Genomic DNA, 18,756 nt, shown 5'->3' on the forward strand with positions numbered 1-18,756 from the left:
TCCACTTGACTGTTTTGGAAATGTTGGCACCAGCAATTTACCAGTCTGAACAGTGAGCTCTGAAATCAGGACGTGCTACTTCTGGATTTCCATTCATGCTGTGTGACAACCTTCTCTCAATTATATTCATGCACATTTGCATATGCACATGCAAAATATATTCTGTAGCCTTCCATACCACATATCACAAATCCACCAAGTTTCTTCTTTTTATAGCAAGGCATATAACTAACCTGTCTCAAAGCATCCATCTTTAAGGCATATCAAGATCTGACCTCTCTCCCTTTTTCAGTAAGAGGCTGTTTGCAGACACCAGTCAAGCCAATTTGCTATACCTCGGTTCAAACGCCCCAAATGACTAACCATTCTTAGGTACCCTTACCACTAAACTCCATCTCGTCTTTCCTTACAGCAAGGATAGAAATTTGGCAAATGTAAAAGTTATGGGGTCATCTGACATCTAGATTGCCTGAGTCTTACCAAAGGAAAGGTAACAGATCCGGTAAGGTCATGAGAGCATGCCTGGCCTCTTCCCTTCCTAGTTTTCCACTCCCCTCCAAACTGCTAAGCACAATTTAATATCACCCTCAAAGAGCATGGTAGCAAGAGAGGTCAAATAACTTCTCTCAGTTAGAAGGTAAAAAAACTAAGTGAGACAAAATAGTATGTGGAATGGGCTCTTTTTGGCTGTCCTGCAGGCGGATAAATGTCAGGGGATAAAACACACTGTCCTGTGGATGGGGAGGAAGATGGCAAACATAGGCACCCTGCCATTTCTGGGATATATACGTTACGCCAAGACATATTTTTGAAGTATGAGGGAGCAAACTACAGTTTGTTCAGCATTGTCAGTAAATCTAAGTCTAAAATGTTTCATGGAAATAGAGCCAGCTGGGAGCTTTTGAAGACATGTGTTGCATTTTCACTGCTATTTGTAGAAATGAGTTATTCAGGCAGATTTCTCAATCCAAAATTTGTGATTTCCTTCCCCCACTCATTATTCATATGATATTTCTTGACATTTCAAAATGAAGAGGGGATAACTTTTTGTCTCAACTTTGTTTTCAAATAGTAGAGCCAAATGACAAACATAAAAGGATAGAAACAGGATGTTTTAGAGATGTTGGAATAAGTGTTTTGTGTGTTTGTTTCAAACTGAACATTTTAAAAATCTTAAGTCATGACAGGAAAATTATTTGAGGATTCAGATATTTTGAGATGGGAAAGCAAATTCCCCTCCTAGTTCCAGAAAGTCAACTCTTCACAATATAGCAGCTATTTTATACTTTTCCATTGCATTCCTCCCACACCCAAGCTCAAATAAATAGAACCAGCTTCATATCTTTCTTAAACATCCATTTTTTTAGTACCTATCTAATGCAAAAACTATCTGGGAAGACAGTGTATTGACTTTGCTTATCAAACCAAACGAAGAACATCAGAAATGCCTTTTGCTGGATGTCCTCTGGTTGTCACCATACACCCAGTGCTCCACCACGGTACACTTTGCAGCTACACAGACTCTAGAAGCATGGTATCACTGACAGTCTGGATCTTTTCTTCTTCCCAGTCTCATCACATTTTTGATGTTGATTTCCCCCCCTGCTTCCCCAACAAGGGAAGGAAAGGCACAAAATATCCCAAACAATTAAACCACAAAGTAAAAATTCAGGACCTCATCCCAGCAGACACCAGAACATGAGATTTACTGCCAAACTGGCAGAAGTTTTCAGTCCTAAAAAACTCCAGTTAAACTCAAGAGAGAGAAAATTTTAACTGGCCTTTCTCCTTTCTGACTTTCATTTCTCAGCAAGCTTCACCTGCACTTTGAGGACTAAACCAGAGCAATTAGCTTTTAGCCCTATCTTTTAGAGCTAATTGCCCTTAAGGCAACTGCAAGGATTCCCAGGTGTCAGCTTTCTGTGGTGTTTATGCAACTCCCAGAAGAGAGCAAGCAAAGACACTAAAATAGAAAAGTTTTTCAGCAGACGTGTACGTAAAATGGAAGCTTAAATAGCCGACAAGGCACGATTATCATTAATTTTCTATGTATATCACATTCACTCACTGAATTATACAATGTGATAGCATTACAAGCAGAAAAAGCTTCTTAAATACAAGGATTAAAAAACCTCCTCCAATTTCTTCAACCCCACAATGACCCCTAAATGGCACTTGAAATCCTTTAGCCACCAATTAAATTATATTTTTAAACCCCTTGAGAGTTTTGTTTTGTTTGTTGTTTTGTTTTTAATCTCTTTACATTCATCTAAGAAGCCTGCATGTATTTTTGTCTGAAACAGAGGTCACCACACTTTGCAGGAAACAATTTTCTGCTGCCTGGAAGGGGAAAGTTTCCTTTCAAATCACTGTAGGTGAACTCACCTATTTATGCCAGCAGGAAATATGGCCACAGATCTGGATCTCAACTGGCATTTCAGTCTGATGGTTTGGTTTTTAGGTCCCTCCAGTGGTGACCCAGTGGAGGGTGGTGCTGGGGACTCCGTATCTCCCCGAAGGTGGAATAGCTCAACAGCCTGAACCCACACTGCACTGCTGCTGTCACTTGATAACCTCCAGCATGCACAAGGACACATCCCTATCAAGCTTCCACCAAGAACAAAATTCATATTTCCCAATCTAAGGCACTTTAAAATTCTGTGGGGCTAACAGATGTCAACTAAAAGAGCATTTGTTTTTAGAAGCTAAGGTGCTCTGGACAAGCCCAGTATTTCTGTGAGAGATGACTTGGAAAACCCTGTTATTGTGGACGTAGCCAAAGGTGTCAGACTTGTAAACACCCCAAAAATTAGGGCTTCCCACCATTATCCCATGACCTGCTTTGGAGTTTTCCTCACTGATCCTGATTACCAGGACAGACCTCTCTCATTCCGGTATCAGCTTGGGAACGAGACTTTGCAGCTTAATGAAACTATTCAGTTCAAGCCTAGATGGTACCTGACCTACAGCGAGTTGTCTTTGTAGAGACAATCATTACGTTTGTCAATAGCTCCCACAGTTACACGTGGAGATGTCCACACAGCGCTTCTATGCATGATGTGAAAACTTCTGTTTCCACAGAGGAAAACTTGAGGAAGGGAAAAGCAACAAAAAAGGTTTCAGCATTTGTGACACCGTTAAGGGTAGGTGTTTGTGTGTGCTCAGTAGCTCACAAATCTACTGTTTCAGACTAATTAGCAATCTCTGAGTGGTCCTGCTAAGCAGGTGGCAAACTGGAATGCATTGTTTTGCTTTGGTGCCCATATTTCACAGTGCACTGTTAATGCCTTTTTATTTGTATTTATTTTTTTGCTCCCTTGTTTTGTTTTATAAGTGTTCAGAGTACTGCACTGCATTATGGTACACTATCATTTTTCAAGCCATTAAATGTTAACTTCATTTTCTTGTGTGAATTATGCTTTGCTCTTTTAGTTTTGTAATGAAAAATAAGTACAGGTTATGCAAGCAATAACCCCTGTGTAAGCAGCAGCTATCTTTTTAAACGGTTTATTATGCCACAGTCTGGTACTCCATTAAATATAGATTACAGACTGTTGAATAAATGAATATCAACTAAGCAGCCCCATCCTTCTGTACATATCAATGCAAATAATGAATCGTGGCACCTCATGAAAATGTATAACCCAGAAGAGTGGGTCAAGAAGTAATTACACATTTGTCTTATCTCATGCTTCTTGCTCTCAAAACAGCAAAATACATTTGTGATGGTTAGGGGACACTGAGAAAGCTCTTATGACCTGTTTTTTCCTGGAAGGTGAAAGAGTATTCTTTCTTGTAGTTTTATGTAGATGTGTTTAGATTTTCAGGTGTATTTCTTGTAACACCCTTTGAAAAAGATGCTTTCATAGTTAAGGGTCTGAGAAATGTGGGTTCATAATTCAGCTGTTCCACAGACTGCCCATGAACAAATAAAAGAATAACTGAATGGCCTAGTTTTGGAAATATAGGTAATTATCAAATTAAATGGGCCCGTATAAGATTTTGAGGTTTACCATACTCCATTTTGTACAAAATCTAAGTGTACTTCTTTATGTACTTCTAAACATAGAAAATGTACCTCTTAGTTATGGAATCTGGATAGAAAAAATTACTATGATACTCTTTAGAAACAGACAGGATTAAAACTGGTATTGATTAGAGATAACGGAAACTAAAATTTGCAGATTGGAATTCAAACTCTGTTGCTTAAAGCCGAAGTAGACTAACCTGTTACATATGGAACAGATTAAGAACTGGAAGGAATTAATCATTAGGCTATTAAAATAATACCACTAACATGAGCTGTATAACAGGAAAACTTATCTTTAGCTGCTCAGGAGGAATTATTTGCTGATCGCAGCTTGAATAAACGCACTTAGAGAAGAGAGTGTATCAGCGAAGGGAAAATATAAGCCAAACAATTAACTTGCTTAAATATCTCATGCCCATATTTTCCAAGGCAAGGTTTCAGCTGCTGACAACTGTCACAGTTCCCCTGATTTCAGTGTTGACATGCCAATTCACCCTGCTTGTGAATAATAATTAGATCTGCTTGATAAATGAATTTCATATTAATGTTAAAAATCTATTAGTAGTCATATTCTTCCAGGAATTTCTAACATTTCTGCCAGAAACCTGTGTGTGTGTGTGTGTGTGTGTGTGTGAAGTTCAGCTTTCTAGTATGGGAACTGAAAGAAACTTGATCATTTGTCTTGAAAGTCCTTTGTTAATATTTTGTTAAAGGAAAAGGCACCAAATTTTCTTTTTGTTTAAAAAGACACTATTCATGCAAATAAGCTAGATAATTACTGCATATACCTTTCCTACCCTCCTCCTCCCAGCCAGCTATGGCAGTTAATGCCTGGAGCCACGCAAGCCTTTAACAGGTAACATCTGTGCAGTACAGATGCACCAGCACTGAGCACTTTTCAGAACCTGACTTCCTCTAGAGTACCACCCTGCAGGTAGGGAGAAGGGTAGACCAATGCTTGTTGTTAAATGAGATCGAGATTTTTGTGTTTCTTTCCAGCACCTGGACCCTTATCTTGGTGACTAGTGGGAAAAAATCGCCAATTATTTTTTTTTTCTGCCTGCGTCAAACCAGAGGTCCCACAAATTGCTCAAAATTGAACACAAAAGCAAAGAATAAAAGAGCAAACTGGGAGAAAATAAAGCATAGGAGCAATGCTATAGTCTGCCTATCAACTGTTCCTTGTTACACACGGTGGATATATTCTTTTCCAGCCCATACAGATTGATTGTTGTCCTGTACTGCTCTTAGATACAGTATTTTATCAAGTCACAAATATGGACTGGTAAAAAAAAAAAAGGTTTATAACAATTTATAGCTCCAAAACTGAACCAGTGTTCTCATTCATTAAAAGAATGCAGAGGGAGCTGGCTTTAAATGTCCTCAAAATTAGCTCCAAGGTATACTCTTTAACCACTGGAGGTTTTTTGTTTTGGTTTGGGGTTTTTTTTGTGAGACTCTATCTTTCTTCTAGGATCACAAAATTCACTTCAAATTTGGGGAAAATGCCAGTACTTCTTTTTGAAAGGAAGAGAAATTAAGGCACAGCAAAGACAAGACCAAGGTCACACTGCACTCCAATTCCATCATCTGGTTTTTCACTCTACATCCTTACCGTGGGGGAGCACAAACCGTCATTCAAAACACTGAGCACTCTGTTTGTAGCCACACACAATCAAGGAGTACAAATCAACAACCACACGTCCCCTATACAGTCCTAGTTATGTCGTTTCCAGGAGAATTTCACTGACTACATGTATCTCCAAATAAGCACCATGCACCGGCAAATATTAGTATTCCCAATTTATGGGTATAAAAATGGGGTCAGAGTGAAGATAAATTGTTTAGGAAATAATAGAGTGAATCTGTAGATCAGAATGAAAAAGTATCAATCTAATGTTAACTCTTTCTTCATCTTCATAGTAAGCACTTCTATATTGCATATATATGGAGAGATGTTGCATTTACACATGGGAAAATATACATACCTATTTTCTAAAGAAGCGAAGAACCACTTGATGTGCTTCAGAAACTCTACTTAAAGCTTATTCTTTTTCAGTGATTGAAGGTGCTGTTTATATTAAGTGCTTGCAGCTGTGCTTTCTTGGCCCTCAGCGGTGTGGTGTGTGCTACTGCAGACAGGATATGTTCACCAGTAAAGAGGCAACACTGACGTTCAAGGGGTGTGGGAGTACGGCAGGAGGAAGATGGTGATTTCATTTATCACAGCTGATGCTACCCCTACTTCTATACAATTTCTCATGTCAGTATCGTAAAATATAACCTAGCACAAGGCACTGATCAAGCTAGGGTCTTCCTCCAGATAGACATATGGCCAGTGATATTATATTTATATATTGTGATTCACTTTGTTATCTATCCAGATATGATAATATCAAACAGAACCTTGAGATTAAAAAAACAAAAACAAAGAACCTACCTACTACGCTAGTCTTTCTTGGTTTATTAGCTGAAATGCAGGGGCGATTCTGGGAGTATTTAAAATTCAAGAGTGCAATAATTATAAAATGCAGCGAGCAGCAAATCTTCTAATGGTAAAGAAGAAATGTGAAAAGTAATGGCTAAATCAATAACATCTTGGTCCTGGAGTAAGTTTAGTGTGTCTTATATGAAATATCAATAATTATTTATAGCGTGTAAAGACATCTTTAGTGTTCAAAAGATATGCAGAAGAAAAGCTCCACATAATGAATTATATACTTAGATATATACGGAGAGTTCAGTTCCATTTTTAAACTAGGCTATTGAAAATGGCTCCAACGAGCTCCATAAAGTGCTGCTGCTGCCTGCTTTCCAGATCTGCCTGTACTTGGGGCAGTTGCACCTAACCCAGCTGCCTTCCTAACTGATAGGTTCAGACCCACTGCTCCCACCCCAGCCTAACCCCCCATACTCTGTTCCATCCACACAAGAACACTTTCCCTTATATTAAGATCTAAATCTTAAGATTTGGGTTGATTTGGGAAGAGTGTCAATGGTTTCTCAACCTTCAAGCCCGCAACCAGTGTCCAGGTATAGATTTTAATTTGCCAAAACTCTGTCAGTTTGGCATCTGGTCACGATAAGAAATATCCCTGTTTCCCTAGGCTCCTTGTTACAGTGTGGATCACATGTCTAAGACCCATCACTCTTTGAGCAGGTAGAGGTAGATACTATGCGACCTATTTGCTCCAGAGCAGCCCCTTGATAAAAAGAGTAAGTGGTGGTGGTCACTACAGTCTTGTCAGTCTGTCCCCAGTGCCTTTGGAAATCGATGGGAGGAAAGTGTCTGAATAACACTGTAAATCTGAGCCAAAGCTATTTAGAGTTTGGCCAGAAATTTCCTAATGCCCCTCTGAAGACAAACTACTTCAGTACTTACAAATTAGACTGATGGTAACATATGCAATATAACAAGTATTTCCCATCTAATTTTCAGTTCCATATTCCAGAACATATTTCAGATGTTCCCTACTTATATGACTGTAGTGCCCAAAGGCACAAATCATCCTTTAGGCTCTATTGTGCTAAGAGTTATTCAAACACTCCAAGGGCCTTTTCCCACACAGCTTATGAGCCTGGAATACAAGCACTGCGCACAGGCTGGAAAAAATATGGTTACAGTCACATACATAAAGGTTGATATATTGATACTTCATGTTTTATATAAATGATAGAAAAATAAATGTAACTGCCAATAAACTTAATCTGCTATTCATCAAGATCTCATTTGTTTCCCAATTTTATAGCAGAGGGGACACTGGAGGAGAGATTTGCATTAAAAAAAGCTCATAGTAGCCTTCTGCATCAGCTGAGGAAGCTCTCTGATGTGATATGCCAGGCAGTACATTACATATCAATAAAATAAGGGCACGTAATAAAAAATACAAGACATACTCTGTTCAGCTAAGACTGCTAGGCAGGTCCTAATATCTAGCTCTCTTCTACAGTCCTGGAACATTCTTAAGAAATTATTTCTGTACATGTGGTTCCACTAATAAAACATACCCTGCTCTATTTGCACTTTTTCATTCATATGCCTGAATGGTCACAAACTATTTGATAAATATACTCTCATGTTGCAAAAGATGAAAAGATTGTTGTCTTTTACCAAAGATCTGTGGTGCCAGAATTGTCATGAAGGTACATGACATGATTTGATAACCCAAGAGTAACTAAGCTGTGGTAGCTGCCACGTGCATATGCGTAGTCTAGAAATAATTTCATTCACCTTAATTTACACTCACTGAAATCTTGAAAGAAGTTTTCTTAAATTTTATTTGCCACATGTAACAGCACCTCCAAGAATGGCTATTGCAGCTTCAGTTGCTGGGCTGGCTACCTACGATAACCCGATGGAGCTCCTCAGCCACCTTCCAGACCCTGAAAATGATCCACTCCTTTTGGAAACAAACATTCTGCATCCTATGTTAGTTAAGGCAGAGGGGAAACCAATGCCACCACCAGACAGACAGCAGCAGAGGAGTAAGGTAGGGATACTACTCCTTCAGCTCTGACAATAGGACACTTTCTGTTAATTCCCATAGTCTCCTTTTCACAGCTCCAGGTCCAGAAGCCGGCAGGACTCTTATTGACCGTGTGTCTACTTGGACACACATGGATACCAAAACTGCTTTCATATGGCTGTCCATCAGCAGTTCCAGGATTCATTTAAATAATATATGGCAGAGTTTGGGTGACTATGAGCCCAAAATATGAAAACCTGATTGGTGTGACAATTCTGCTACACAGTTGGTAAAAACCAGAACCAAATTCTCCAAGAAACTTCCATAAATATAGGCCAAAGCTGCTGAAGTAATTTGGCATGGGGGGATGGGAGGAGAAAAATCCAATTATAAATTGAATGGTATTTGAACCAGTGAACCCAGAACATATTTTGTTTTGCATGAAAGGGAAAGCTGGGAACTTTGAAGAAATTTAGTCTTTGTTCTGAGTATTACATGATTAATTAGAGATAAGACATATTTCAAAATGCTTCTTCATTTATTTGTAATTCCCAAGAGTTTATTATTTTAACTTGGTTCTATGAGCAAGTTTAGTCTGGTAAAAAAGAAATAAAACCCCTTATACACATAATTTTGTTTCTTTCTACTGGGGTCCCTTTTTATGCAGTTTGCTCTGGAGAGGTTTTTGATGGGGGAGAAAGAGAGTATTTAGAGATGAAAGCTATTTTTCTGGTTTATCTGTGATCCATAAATTACATATTGACATGTTTGCTTAAAATGTACAAACAGGATGATATTTTTTTTATCTATAATATGTATTTCTCTGTTGAATTTTCTTATTATTACACTGGAGTGTTTCTATAATCTTCCCAGCTTTCTAAGATTCTATTTAGATACTACAGCATGAGTAAAATTCTGCTGCTATTCCAGGAACAACAGTCAATGGGAATTTTTGTATCTAAGGTGTCAACAGCTTAATAAATATGTTTATTTACAATTCATGACTTCTGAGTATTCTTTTAACTAATCTTTTTAAATATGGGATCATTTTAAAATATTCTAATGAATGTTTACTAAGAACTCTGCTTCATTTTGTGTCTAGCCATGTTACTTTCTTATAGTTTGTGACAGCTCAGTGCTTTAATATTCCATACAAAATTAATCAATTTAAAAGAAAAATTTAATTACACATTAACTGCTTACATAATTTTAAACTAATTACACCACAACTGCTATTAAAGGATTCCTGCATTATCATAAACACCCCAAAAACATTATTCTACTGTTCAGCTAATATTATCATGAAATACATTTCTCAATAGATACAATTTAAAACATTGTAGAAGATACTGTGAGGATGAACACCACTAATTTGTAATTAAAAGGGACGGTTAAGTCATTTAGGCCAATATTTAATGATGAGCATGTACTGATTGCAAAGGCAATGTTCCTAGCTGCCTAGAGACTCTTGGACTGAGGTTTAAAGATCTTGATAGTAGGAATAAGGAACTGCGAGCGCCGCAGTTTGACCTGCGCATGCAGTCTATGCTAACATTAGGAGATCATAGGCTAACCACAGAGATCTTCTAGGGCGTGCTGAGTCTCTTCGTTAGGAGGTTTTAAATGAGGACAGTATTACCGAACAACAGACCGCTGTAGGATGTCTTATGCTGGATATCTTTGGATGACTCTTTAAAATTGGACAAGAATCATTCATTTCATTTGAAAAGCCTGGTTTTGGAAAGACAGGAATCTCTAAGGTTGCTAAAAATATATCAGAAAGAACTTTCACAGTCATAGCAAACTGAAAAAGTTGTTAAAGCTGGTGTTCTGGACTGATAAAAAAGTTCCATCTAGTCAAGCAAGCAACTGTGACTGTGATTAGGAAAGTATTTTATTGCAGGTACCTAGAATTGCCTAGAGAGATCTACGATTGCCAACACCTTTTTTCTTTTCCTTAGGTCTTTCAGCCATTTTCCCCAAAAAATCTCTCCTGTTTCCTAGTTTTCAGCGAAAAATATACAAGAGTATGTGAAAAAACAGGAGCTCTTTAATCAGTCCATAATTTCCCCTATTTATCTCATATCCAAGACAATTCTCAGACTCCCCCAAAATCTTTTCTACAACTAAGAGCGATTGCCTAGGTCTCCAGCAGCGAACTACAGGAAAAAGTCCTCCCAAGTTTGCTTTGCCCCATCAATCTCTACCTGTAGTTTGCTGCAGTTTTCCCTCCCTTGGCTGGTTCTTCCTGAGCCATGCTAAGCCTCTCTCTCTGTGCCAGTCTTCAGGCTCTGACCTCCATTTCCCAAGGTAACAACTTTATGGATCAATAAATCTGATCTACACTGTGCTGTCAATAGTTGCAGCCCTTATTTTTCACATTGTTGTGGAAGGCAATACACTGGTTTTATTTTATCTGAAAGGGCAATACATTGGTTTATTGTTGCCACACAATCAACTTAACCTTGGTTGACTTCTTTTTTTGTGGTCTCCTAGATTTAGTCTCTTCCAGATAGCGTGTGGCCTTCCTCTTCCAGGGACCTTGCTGAAGACAGGCAAACAGCAAGCAGTTTTTCAAACCACTGGCTGTGCAGCTTTACCTGTGAAAAAAAAAAAAGCCCCTGGCCTTCCTTGTTTTTGAAGTAGAGGAAACGTAATGCATGGTTCTCTCTTCCAAGAGATGTCTCTTCAGTACTCTTCCACAAAGGCCATTTTAGGAATCAGTCAAAGAGAAAAAAAGTACTGGCCAGCTCATATCCTGACCATGCAACTGGTCTGAAGGACTCATCCTCTCATCTGACATCGTTCCTGTGCCCCTCCTTGCCACCCATCTTTTTGGATGCTTTCCTGCATCTCTAGCTGCACGCTGTGCGCATCTCCTGATTTAACACCCAAGCTTCAGTTAAGAAAAAGGACTCTGCTGTGATCAGTCTGGACAAAACTATTCCCCTGACTTTTCGGGACTGTGTGGCCATCTACTACTCCCCATGTGCTTTGCAGGCTTGAAAGCACTGACTTCCTTCTCTCTGCATTCTGCAACCTGAATAATTTTGCATCAAGGGTAGCAGAACATTTCCTCACAAATGAGATATCCTCAGTTCCACAGGTACCTGGCAAGCGATAGTGCTCTCTCCCCAGATAACCATCACAGGAGGAGACTGGAGGAATTGCTCCCGGGTGAACGCCCACAGTGGACTAATAGCATTAAGCAACATAATTCTTAGGTAAATTACATCCATGCTTCCCCCATCCTCATTCTTCTCATTCGCTGCGGGGACAAAGTCTGTGAGTGACATTTGCTGTACTCTGACATGAGTGGCAGATGGGGCTTCCTTCACCTAACCTCTGTCTCACCTACATCCATATCCAGACACTGTTTACATATAACGGCACAAAGACATTTTATTGCACGGAGAGGAATGGGAAGCTTGTAGGTTTCTGTCTTCATTGTTGTTTTGTTTCAGTTGGTTTTATCCACCCCCACCACCAGAAAATCCCCCTGCATACCTGCTGTGCCCATCCAGCTATCTCACCAGTAAGTCACAAACCCACCACTCAGTTCCAGTTTGGCAGAGGGAGGAAAACGGACCCAAGTTACAGCTTCACTCACATCCACCCTAGTCTGCCCCCTTGTCCCTTTCTGCCAACTGACAGAGGATGCGGATCTGCTATGGATCCCTGGAGATCAGCCTATGGCTGTGCACAAGAGGAAGACTTCTGAGATGGAAGTTGCTACAGCCCCGTCACTTCCTTTGCTCCGGAGCCTTGGAATAGCACAGGCACCTCAGGGGTAGCAGAGGTGTTGGGTGTGCAGAGCGACAAACCCTCGTAGTGGGAAAGGGGAATTTTACTTAGCAGCCGCAATTGTCCCCTCCCTGCTACCCTCTCCCACCAGGGACTGCAGCAGACAACCCAACCGCTGCGTTCAAGGCAGGCCTTTGACCTTTCACTTATTTTTTGGCAAAAGTTAAAGCAGCAATGGAAAATTTAGCACTGTCTGTGTAAATCCAGACAGAAAGTGCATCCCTACCCTACAGAGTCTGCAGTTTAAGTTCATTTTAATTCCCAAAGCTCTTTCTGTCTCCTTACATAAGTGTCTTTTCTTTTGCAAAGGCAGAGACCAATATTAAGATCCTCAGCTGAAATAATCCTTATAGCTCTGCAGCTTAAGATAAAACTGACAGTTTCTATCAGGTTTTATTCTTGAGGACATAAACTAAGGGTCAAGAAGGCATTTCTTCCCATATGATAACACTGCAAATTCAGTTCCCATCAGGATTTTTTCTTTTCCCTGATCAATCCTAGCATTACATGGCTAGATTTGGAAACACAGATTTGTACAAAAGTATTTCTAGGGCTGATTCAACTAAAGCAAACAGAAACCTTTTCTTGACCTCCTCCCCTACATTAGTATACACTCATCCTCCATCCTGGACATCATTCTTTTACAAAAAAAAGATGAATGAGGGGAAAATCCTTCCCTTATTCAATCTACTGTAGCTGCTTTCCACATAGAGCATCAAGTCATCTGACAAAGTCCCACACGGTGAGGAAAGGTAAGGGACAGAGAGCAGCTATACTGCATTTAATTTTGTTTTCAAGATGAAATGCAACTATGTGCAAAGGCACAAATAAGATATATTAATAGCTTCTTCTTTTAATATTTGACTTACCCAGAGTGAAGAGATTCTGCTTCCTCTGTCTGAGTTGAAAGCATGCACTCTCCTCCTGTATAAACATACTATATGTAGACAGGAGTCTTTGTGCTTTTGAACAGAATTAGACAGTGCTAATTGCAGGGAAACATTTTAGACTAAAACTAAATCATTCTGATGTTTTCAGTAAAACATTTCATTATCTATGTAAACAAATGTGGTTAAAATTTTCTTTCTGCTTTAACTATTTTTTTTTTTTTAGTTCAAAACATTTGAAATCAAAATAGACTGAAGAAACCTTCCCACCAAGACAAAATTATAACAGATGTTTTGGAGATTGTCAAAGCAAAAAAACCAGTGGGTCACACAACTCTTGTCAAGCCTGACCTGGGAATGGAAGGACAGATTCCCTGCAGGAATGTATCAGCAGGGTTCAACTGACTTCAGCAGAGCTGGTTTTATTGATATCAATTAAAAATTGATCTGAATTTTCTTGAAGGGATAATAATCTCTGCAAAGATATTTTTTGTAAATCTCATTTTTATGAAAGAACCTAATACACTCTGCCAGATGTAGCAAGGCAGGCAGATGTGACCCCAAATTTTAGATGCATGAAAGCTGCATTCAATTATTAAGTATGATTTATGTTCCTCTTAGCAGCAGCTCCCATCAAGGTATCTATTTATGCATAAATTTAAAAAGTGGTAGGACTTAGGCTGTGAGCTTTGAATACCAAAGGATATTTTCCTTATGGCCTCACCTTTGTTTTTGTTTAGGTATACCCTTCTGAACTTTCCCTTTTAGTTTCAATATGAAACACAAGAAATGTGGTTTCATTCCTTTGTACCTCTGAAAAACTTTTCTTATGGCTATTCAAGTGTCCTAGTTTGAACTTAAAAGAGTTTAAAAAATAATTAGATACAATTAAGAAAATAATTTAATTATGCATGAAAGTAATGGATGAACATTTGTCACAGCTGTCAACAGGGAAATCTTTTTCTTTTTTAAATATCCACAACCATGCATATAGGAGGTTGCAAAACTGAGGGAAAACTGGGTGGGTGGAGGATTAGAGATAGGTAGGATTGAATAACCTTTCTTAGCTTCAAAAGAGAGTACAGTACTCAAAAACTGAAGTTTACGATAGCTAAAACTGAAGAGGAGTAATAGAAACGCTATCTGTAACAGCTCTTGTTTAAAACAAACAAACAACGTGCAGCTTCCTCTGTGCTGCCGACTGCCGTACAATTCAAATTTCAATGAATAGACCATGCCTGAAATTAAGTTAAAACACAGATTGCTTGTAGCTACACGATACGCTGTAACGGCATCTCCACCAGCAGAGTAAATGCCAGATGCCAAGAAAATAGTATCAGAATGCCAAAATGATACAATCAGAAAAATATGGGAGCTTTGAAGGCTTTTTACCAGAATGTTCGCAGTACATTATAAGTCTGGAGTCTTTACTGGAATAGGAAAAAATAAAAGTGATACTTTCCATCCATCTTCATCAGTTGTGACTGTAATACTTCCAAACCTCTTACTTTTTCCACACAGTGGGGAGAAGATACTTAATTTCCCAAAAAGAAAATTCAGACAAAGAGAAAATAAACTTACTTAGAGGCTAAAATTATTTAAAGATATTAAGGATTATGTGTTTGTTTATCCAAATGAGAGCTTGGCATCCAAATGCCTTTTAAAATCTAGCCCAAGTGACAAGTCTTGGGTCATACAGAGACTGTAGTGAGACAGAAACTTAAGCCAGGATTCAGTCATCTGGTTTGTCTTCAGAGCATTTCCCTCCTGCCTTATCCCTGTAAGCTTTCAGCCTTCCAGCGGTCCAATAACAAACAAAGACTAGAAGTACTGTTTTTTTTAAAAAGGATTAATAATACCAAATTTTCATGTTAATAGTCAGATTCAGATTTCTGCATTGCTGAAGCAAAGGAATTGCTGTAGCAAAGAAATTGCTGTAATGTATCAAGGGTTTCCTTTTTTTCTTTTTTCTTTCTTTTTTTTTTTTTTTTAAAGCAGGTATGCTTTTATTTTATAGAGGAAAAGAGGTGAATTTGGGTCTAAAATGAGCAAGGAGTGTTAAGAGGACTGGTATGATCCACTCCCATATTTTAAGCTGTCATGTTGTGCTACCAAATGTGGGATCATGTCAGCTCGTGTCAGTCAAGCTGTGTTGCAGCGCGTAAAGCAACGTGATGGATTGCCGTCCGGCTGTCCTTAACGCGTGACCGGCTGAAAGCCGACAACGCTACAAGAAGCTTTAAAGGACAACCACAGTGATTAGTGTGAAGTCTTGAGGCGGTTAAATAGCTGTTTACTAATGAGGGATGGAGCACGACAAACTCTTACCCTGGTTGCCTGGCAGAGTCAGGGAAAACAGAGAGTTCCCAGGCTGTGTTGGCAAGGGGCGTCCAAACCTCCGCTCCAGGGCTGAGGAGAGTGCAGGAGGCTGAGGAGTAAATGGCTGTTCAGCAGGACCCACAACCGGAATGAGTACAATGGAGTGGGTAGAAAAGGCAATACTTTGCACATTGTTCCTTCCATTAATGGCAAAATTACAGGGTGCCTAGATGGGGAACAAAATATCTACTTGTTAAACACAGATTTAATTAGATGTCTCAGAAGGAAAGAGCGCATGAGGGAAGACAGCTCTTAAAAAAAAAATCCCCTGAAGACAGTCTGGAAACCTACCCTTTAGCTAGTCTGAAAATAATAAAATATGCTCTGTTTATTTGTTTAATCAGCCAGCATTGCCAAATCCAGGTTTTTCATTATGACATTATGATTCTTTCAAAAACTCACTTTCCTTAAAACATCACCTCCTGGAACGCTGTGACAAGTCAGTAAACTTGTGGTCTTTCATTTGCACGATTCACTCGTAGAGGAATACAGATGGAAACTTCTGGTGCTTTCATATTTCAGGATAGTTTAAATACTTTTAATGCATGTAGTCTTGTCAGCTTCAAATGTCTTTGTGAGAGTCTAGGCATTCGGGTGTTAAAGAAAAGCTAGAAGCTTTAACTAAAGAGGAAAGCTTTCAGAATGAAAAGACAACTTAAACATCGATCTCTTTTTTGAAATGTGGGTCTAATTCATAGTTTTCCAAACGTCATGTTGAACATGTTTATTATATAACTGTTGTATGGTTTAAAAACTACCGAACAGGGAGAAAGAACAGGGCAAGATAAAGCTGCCATTGTGTGGAAAAGCTTTTTTCTGGAATATTTCCACATATTTTAATGGAACTACTTACACAGAACAGTGATGACTGATGTGTGTTAGAGTAAAGCAGCTGTCCCCAGATGGACTGTCATCAGTTTAACATTATATTTTAAAATAAAGAACCATATTTATCCAGAGCATTGTATCAACACCTCCGGAATGAGAGGACAGACTGCTTCAATGGGACAGATAGATCTGACCACTCTACACATTCTCATGCTGCCCAGACATGATCCAGCTCCAGTGTAGAGACACTGGATGTCAGTGTCAGGTGCCCCTGAGAGGACTTCTGGCTGGCTACACCCAAGGGACACCAAAAGAGTTCAAGTTATTCAATATCTGTCAGTAAGAACATGCTCAGACAAGACATCGGAGCTGCTTGCAATCCAAACACACCAGTAGCTCAGTGAAAGAAGTGAGAAGAAAAATGTTGCACAGAGAATCGTCTAGATCTACACAAAAATTATGTGGGGAAAAACAGCACAGAAAATAGGTCTTTGGTATGCTTGTTTTCATCAGTGCTGCCTTCTAAATCTATTACCACCCTGAAAATGCATTTGCTTCATGGAAGTATACACAAGAAAAGTCATGAACACATGCACGGCTCCAGTAAAATAAACTCAAGCCACAGTAGAAATTTATCCTGCTTTACCAGAAACCCTATATAAAGCCCACCAATTTGTAACCAAATTAGGCCACAGTTTTTACAAAGGCTTGTGATAACTCACATCCTTTTATACTCCCCTGAGGCTTACCTCTGCTCTACTGGCACCTTACCTGGACCATCATGAGGAAAGTGGACCATTTTATTTCATTTTTTTTTTTTTTTTTTTAATCTCCAGCTTTCACTTCATCATTACCTGCTAGATCAAAGGACCCTCTAGAATCAGAACAGATTTCCCTCAGTTAGGAATAAAGCTCATGGAAGACAGACACCTATCATGCTCCTCAGTACCCATCAGTTCTACTGCCTCATAATTTAATTTTCTTGGGATGATGGTTAAACCATTACTCGCCCCATTAAAAAGGCCCTACATTCCCTTTCCTAATAGGAGATTGGTGAGAAGCTAGGACAATTTAAGTAGCTAATATATAACAGTCCTTCACCATTTGCAGAGTTGTTTTACTTATGCTGTGTTGTTTATTTCATCTCCTCTCAGGATAGCCCTCGAAAGAGTTCCAATTCACACTCCTCTGAACCAAAACTGACTCTGACTGGAATGGTTTTCCTGCCTGAATTCATTATACATGGCCTACTTTTCCAGTTGAAATAATGAAGGCTTTTTCTCGTCTTCTACTTCGTCTAAAACTTTTCAGTATTAACCACGCAATTACCAGGCCCTCAGTCACATATATCTCAGACACCTTTGCTAGAAGGGAATGGAGAGCCTGATTCATCCACCACTATTTCCAGGCAAAGCTTTGACTCCCGTTAGTGTCAAGGCAAGCACAGAGATGGAGTTTAGGAGATGTGTTTCTTATTGTAGCCATTTTCCTCCTGCATGACCTCGGACAAACACCTTTCCCTTCTCATGTTTCAATTTTCCTTGCTGAAAACAGAGATAATGACAGGACGTTGCTTTCCAAAGTGACTTGAAATCTACTCATCATTATGTTCTCAGAGTGAGAGGTTTCTGGGAATATTACTGTTATTACTCACTGATTTTAACTAAACTTCTCTAGATGGCTGACTGGCTGTCTTTTGAGTGTCTTCCAGCTCTCCAGGTTTAGTGACTAATCTTTTTTCATGTCTTCCACATTCCTCTTTACAATGTAGGAGTCCTTGACTACCTTCATACAGAAGCTGCTACCCTTTTTCCATCTTGCTGCTCTGCACAATCTTTCTCTATACAATGGCTGGGTTTGTTATATCCTCTTAGAGATGGGATAACAAATGCTACGTCTACACTTGCCATTGGTACGGTCCTATAGCAGCAGAAGTCAAGAGCAACTGAGGAACCTGAATCCATATTACACATATGTGGGAAGCGGTGAGAGTTACTGCAGACTAGGTCTGTTCTTGACCTGTAGCCTAACACCCGTCAGCAGCTGGATAGCACTAAATGGCTTCGTTTCATCCAATAGGAAGTAATTTTCCGTGCTCTAAGGCTGCCCTGTGGGACAATTCAGGTACAGTAAGTGAGGATGATCACAAGAAGCAGAAGTGCACTGCTGATAGGAACTAAAATGCTTATGTAGATATAGCCTTGGTTTTCAAATAATGGTCAGAAGGTGGAAATACACAATATTGTGACTGTATGTCCTGCTTTCAGTTCCCAGCTTAACAAGATGATGTTTTCAGAAAAATAGTCATAACAACTTCAGGACCTCCTTTCTGAATTGTATAAGGACATTTACAGCCCATTAA

This window comes from Grus americana, chromosome 6 (genome assembly GCF_028858705.1).
Source record: "Grus americana isolate bGruAme1 chromosome 6, bGruAme1.mat, whole genome shotgun sequence".
Classification (NCBI taxonomy): Eukaryota; Metazoa; Chordata; class Aves; order Gruiformes; family Gruidae; genus Grus; species Grus americana.